The sequence below is a fragment of the Ictidomys tridecemlineatus genome, chromosome 1 (genome assembly GCF_052094955.1).
Source record: "Ictidomys tridecemlineatus isolate mIctTri1 chromosome 1, mIctTri1.hap1, whole genome shotgun sequence".
Classification (NCBI taxonomy): Eukaryota; Metazoa; Chordata; class Mammalia; order Rodentia; family Sciuridae; genus Ictidomys; species Ictidomys tridecemlineatus.
Genome location: NC_135477.1, coordinates 84,701,533 through 84,708,137, shown reverse-complemented (window position 1 = coordinate 84,708,137; position 6,605 = coordinate 84,701,533).

Here is a 6,605-nt window from a genome sequence, read left to right as displayed (position 1 = left end):
CTAGAGGTCGCCTGAGTGAAATTCCTAAGGCATCAGAATAAAACACAGACACACAATTTACCTTTAGATCAAGTCCCGGGAAGGCTCCTCTGCCCTTGGCCTCAAGCTCCCCAAATGGGAGAGCGAGGAATACCACAAGAGGCTGGCGAGAGGAGACAAGCACGTTTTGGAGTGGACTTTTATTGGGGGGACCCTAGATTCTTTAGAAATTTCCATCCAATGAAGGTCAAGGGGAGTAGGGTTACAAGGACAGGTAAGGTAACTCTATCCCTCGGGGATGTGGGAAGGCATGCCCATGCAGGAGGACACATTTGCATTTTCTCTACCCTAAAGATCAGGACTACAGTCTTCAGTTACCTAAGAAACCAGATCACAGGGTGACCAACAGTGCCACACCGATCAAGAGGGGAGGAAAATGCTAGTCTCATGCTATGTCAGCCTCCCACAATTAATCTAGAATTTTTCTAAGGTATGAACATTTCCTTCCTTAATCTCTGACAGGAGCAACATTTATCAGCCCCAAATTCACCGAGAATCTATACTATCTGGGTGAATGGAGTTGTTAAGTGAGTCGGGTCCCATTGCAGAATCCTCTTTCTAGTTCACATCGGCTTTCTTTCAACTGGCCAAGTGCAATGCCTGGGCGGCCACCAAAACTAAAGGCTTTTCTATTTGTTTCCTTACACTTCTTGATTCTTCTGCACCCTACAGCTATTAGCTACTCTTCCTTCTTGAAACCATAGTTTTTATTGTCCTGGTTTTCTTGACACCTCTTGACAACTTGTTTCTTTTCCTTTATGAATGCCTTCTCCTCTTCCCCTTTAAAAATGAGAATTCCTTTGGTTTAATTCAGTCCTTAGCCCTGATCCTCTTGGGATACACCTTGTCCTCTTATCTCCAGCATCTCCTCTACGCAGCTGCCTCCAGCCAAAACCTCATTAGCCTTAGAAGCAGTAAAGTGCTGGACATTTCACTTGGTCACTAAATCTCCAGCAAAACTCGACATCTAGCCAATTTCTCATCTGAGCCCAGAACTGTCTTCTTTCCTCTCCAGATTCCCACATTATTCCAGTCCTTTAGGACTTGACTTAAATTTGCCTCTCCTTCCTCCTCTATAGAAAGTATCTAGTTGTGACCAAATCTTGTTGATATTCATTCACAGTATTGATTTTATTTCTATTAGCAACAAACTAAATTGGATTCCTTTACCCCTCTTACTTGCTAGATTTGAAGCTAAGCACTATCTTGTCTCATGCAACTGAGATTTCATTTGTTCTAATTATTTATACATGACAGTAGAGTGCATTTTGACACACCATACATAAATGGAGTATAACTAACTTCTCTTTCTTCTGATTGTTCATGATGTAGAATCACACCAATCATGTAATCATATAAGCACACATAATGTAATAATGTCTGATTCTTCTACTGTCATTCCTACTCCTATACCCCCTCCCTTCCCTTCACTTCCCTCTGCCTAATCAGAAGTATCTCTATTTTTCCCTAGCTCCCACCCCCTTATTTTGAATTAGTATTTGCATATCAGAGAAAGCATTCTGCCCTTGAGTTTTTGGAGATTGGTTTATTTTACTTAGCATGATATTCTCCAGCTCCATCCATTTACTGGCAAATGCCATAATTCCTTTCTTCTTTAAGGGTGAGTAATATTCCATTGTGAATATATACCATATTTTCTTTATCCATTCATCTGTTAAAGGACATTCAGGCTGGTTCCATAGTTTAGCTATTGTGAATTAAACAGCTATGAACATGGATGTGACTACATCACTGTAGTATGCTGATTTTAAGTCCTTTGAGTATAAACCGAGGAGTGGGATAGCTGGATCAAATGGTGGTTCCGTTCCAAGTTTTCTAAGGAATCTCCATACTGCGTTCCATAACGGTGCAATCAAGATTTTTAGGTAACCAACCAAAAATAAAAATGACCAAGTCTAAATATGAAGATGAGAACAACAGTCAAGATAATATCAACTAAAACTCTGACTAGGTTTCATCAAAAAATTCTCTTTTCTGCTTAAATCATTTTGAGTTTCCTATCACTTAGAGCTGACACAGAGCCCATGAGATAAACCTTTATGAGGACTACTTTGGCCTCCTACCAACTTCAAAAATAATCATATCTAATTAAGAAATAAGGAAGGGCTGTGTAGGGGGTGTGTATGCTAATGTTGGGAAAGGTCAGACTGTAGGGATAGAAAACAGTGATTCCAAAGTACAAATTTTGTGAAGTGACTTTTAGTTGGATCTGGTTTGGGTTTTACATCCCTGCTCTCTTCTATGAGCACTAACAATGGAGAATAAGCTATAAACTTCATAAATGCTTTAACAGCTGTCCAACTGAGCAATAGGAGACATTTGGTGGACAAGTCACCTGTCAGAGCAGTGTGTTGGGGCCAATTTCCAAAGCAAGAAGAGACATCCGTAAACAAGGGAGGATGGGCCAGGCAACTATGGGGACCATCACTTCCCAGGTACAGGCAGGACCAAAGCAAGGCAGAACATTCCAGTCTGACACACCAGAATCTTTGGTGGGGGATGGTAACGTGAGGGGCTGTTCTTACCTCAAGCAGGTGGTTTGTTCTTGGGTGGAATCTGTTCTCAGAAGTGTCTGCTTTCCCGGGTTTGGGCAGCTTTGCTGCATTGCTTGAGTCCTAGATCATGTCAAAACATTGCCCAGGGCTGGGGATGTAGCTTAGAGGTACAGTGTGTGCTTAGCATGTGTAAAGTCCTGGGTTTAATCCTCAGCAACAACAACATCAACCACTCCAAAAAAAACATTGCCCAGAGGGATATACCCACTGCTTAGGAGTATCTCTGACATTATTAACCTTGAGTAACTTGAAGAAACAGTAGAATGTTGGCCTCAACCCAATTCTCTTCATCTTATATTGGTTATTTTTCCCAACTAAAAATTGTAGCTTCCTGCTTCCCCAAGATCAGATTCAGAAGGCTCCTTCCACATCAATGTTGAAATATTTATTTCAGCTCCAGCAAAATGAGTCTGTTGTGTCTCCATGGAGTTGCAGTCGGACCAAAACTTTCTCTGCAATGCTCCCCTCCCCCACCCCCAGAACCCAGAAGAAAAGGGTCCCACAACTATCTACAAAGGGGAAATCAGCAAAGGTCACCTTTCTTCCCCTCACTCCCTTTTAGCTCTGAGCTAGGAACATGCTTAAAAGTGAAAGTGATGAGCCCATTCTGAATGGCCCTTGTTCTCTGAGATAAGTTCAAAGGTATCAGAAGTTGGTCTGTGAAGCTGGAGGGAAAATGCTTTCTACTTAGCCGCCAAAAGAGTTTAAAGTCTGAAGGCTTCATAGAAATTCAAAGGTGAGAACCAAGAAGGAAGTTGAAGATTATTCCCTGATTGTTGGATGATATGGCTTTTTTCCCCCTGCAGGCAAATCAGATTCACACAGCTGTGCCTTTAGAACAATTAGACACACCTAGAAGATCACTCAGGGATGCCAAGAAAATGTCCCCAGGAGAGAAAGTGAACGTTCTGACATCATATGCACTGATTGGCTTTTAAAATTCTGAGGTCTTTGCACGCAGATTTTACTCAGATAAAAGTGCAAGCGTCTGGACCATATGCCTAAATGTTTTCTCTCTGTCGTGGGCCGAGGCAGCTGGCAAAACATGATCTAGGACTGATGAAACCACTCTGACAAATCACCCCAGTGGGGTCTGTGGGACAGGGTCTGAAAGATGTCTGAATTCCATAAAGGTACTAATTGCACAAAGGATGAAATAATACCTCTGAAACCTAACCCAGTACTCTAATAAGACACAGAATGATACTGAGAGAATCTCGAAAAGGAAACCTGCTTGTTTTCTAACTCCTGCAGAGAAAGGAAAAAAAAAAAAAAAAGCACATGCCCACTAAGAATAGGGCAATGTGGAAGAATGTTCTGACAGGGACTTTTCAGACACCAATGAATCCTTCAAGAACTATACCCCAAACTCAACTGTAGCACCCGAGCAAGAAACAAAGAGCAAACATCTATTATCAAAGCATTGTTATAAATGAGGCTAATGGATCTCTGTGCTAACCTCCAAGGTCTATCATTCCAATCCTTCCCACAGCTGTGGCACAGGTGTATCAGGAAGACAGGGAAGAGACAGTGTCCAAGAGGCATGAAGGAATATCGCATCCTCGCACCCAGTACCCCCTCTGAGGGAGAACTTGAACTCCAAAACTGGGTCCTGGTCCACTTATTTGGCAAATGTAATGAACAACTAACTGTCTGATAAGAATTTATCAAATCTAAAATCCCATGTTACTAGGCAATGAAACCAAGTAAGAACTAAATGACATCTGAACCAGTCAGAACTTGAGGACTTTGGTCACAATTACTATTTTTGCAGGGGCCTGGGGGAACCGGGGATTGAACTCAGGGGCACTCAACCACTGAGTCACATCCTCAGCCCTATTTTGTATTTTTATTTTCAGACACAGTCTCACTGAGTTGCTTAGCACCTCACTTTTGCTGAGGCTGGCTTTGAACTCTCGATCCTCCAGCCTCAGCCTCCAGAGCCGCTGGGATTACAGGCAAGTGCCACTGTGCCCAGCACAATCACTATCTTATACTGCCACAGAGTCTCCACACTGAGGGATCTCAAAGATCCTGGGCTCACCAATGATCCTTTCTCATCCTTATTTTTATCTAAAGAACTTGAAGTTTGAAGACAAGTAAACAACTCAATGTCTGAAACCCCAAAATATTCAGACTAGAATCCTCAGCTCTTGATTCCCATGGTCAATGATATATTGGGGAAGAAAAAATGGACAAACCAACTCAAATAAAGAATGACAGTTCCAGGCTAGGGACTCTATGCCCCAAATGAATGATTAATATATTACTGCTGTCGGCAAAGAATATGATCTAAACAAATAACAGCATAAAATACATCCCAAGGTTATTCCGTATGCACACAAAACACATTAGTCTCTGGTAATATTTCCAAGAATTAATTGAGTATAAAATATCATGCAGAAATGAGGGTACTCTTTTGGAAATGAAGGAGGATAATGGTTTTACAAAATACAGCAGTGAGCCCAGTGTCCCATTACCCTCCCTCGCTTCCCTTCTTCTCTACCTCTTCCTTCCACAGAGACAGCAATGCCGACGCCAAGATTTCTAAACAGAGAGCGTGATTTACAGATGAATCACGGCTGTGTGGCCTCCGGCCCCGTCAGAACTCAGGAGGGAGTCACTCTCCGATGGTAATGGCCTCATTACTGATGTTATGGAGGCAGCAGCGTGTCTTCTCGGAAAGATAAAGCAGCATTACCCACACTTCAGAGGGCAAATTAAATTCCTTTGAGCTTATTTACCAACTTGAAGATGGTGCTGTTCTCTGTGAGCAGAAGTTTCAAAGTGGGATTATGCTAATAACTCATTCTGTGGCTCATGGGTAGAGCACCGATGGGATGACTGGTCACATGGCGTCTGCTTAGAGGATGCTCTTTCCTGTCTGCAGAATATACTGGCATTTCAATCTTCTGCTTGACTGGATTTTTTTCCTGGGTGGTCTTTTGTCTCATGTGTCTGTTTGGGGGAGAAGAGAATATTGTTTACACCTTTCCAGCTCCCTACTGTGGAGGTCTTGGAGCTTCTGGCTCAACTATTATTCATTGAGCACCTACCATGTGCCAGACTCTGTGCTGAGTCTATCTGTATATATTATTTCATTTGAAGACAATGGTCACCTCTTGAGGTTGATATCATACCTCCCCATTGTAGAAACTGATAGACCCAGAAACCAATTTCTTGCCCAAGGACAAAAGATATAGTAAATGATTGAAAACTTAGAGGCTCCATATGCATCCTCTATCCCAGAGCCACTTCCCCAGTACTGTAGCTTGGTCCAACACATCAGAACCAGAAAGGAACAGCCATTGAGTCTGTGATCTGTAGCCATATAAATAGTGGCTGCAATATTCTCATGGACATGAACTGTGACTGTCATTGTGTGCTAGCTTGTTAATAAAATACTACAGCTCTTCCCAGTCACCCAGACCAAGGACAATAGTAGTGTTTCTTCCTCTGCCTATGAAAACCCACAGCTGAGCCTCAGAGCATAACTCACAGCCATTACTGTGGCCAAAAGAAGTACCATCCATGTACCTGCTGGTCCCACGCTGCAGATTTGACCAACAGCAGGTCAAAAAATATGACAAAAAATGTTTTTATATAGAACATATACACACTTTTTTCTTTTTTTTATTCCCTAAACAATAGGATATAGCAACTATTTACATAGCATTTACATTGCACTAGGTATAAGTAATCCAGGGATGATTTGAAGTATGTGGGAGGATGCACATAGATTACATGCAAATACTACATTTTATAAAAGCAACTTGAGCATCTGAGAATTTTGGTATCTGCGGGGGATCCTGGAATCTCTCCCCAGTGCATAATAAGGGATGACTGTACTTAGAGCTTGCTAAAATAAGAAATATGCAAGTGGTATGTGAGTTACCCATGTCACCAGTTCCCCAGTATCCAGTACCTACTTTCCTCATTGGCCTCTTAGACAAGAAATAATGATCAAAATAAATTCACTACATTTTAGAC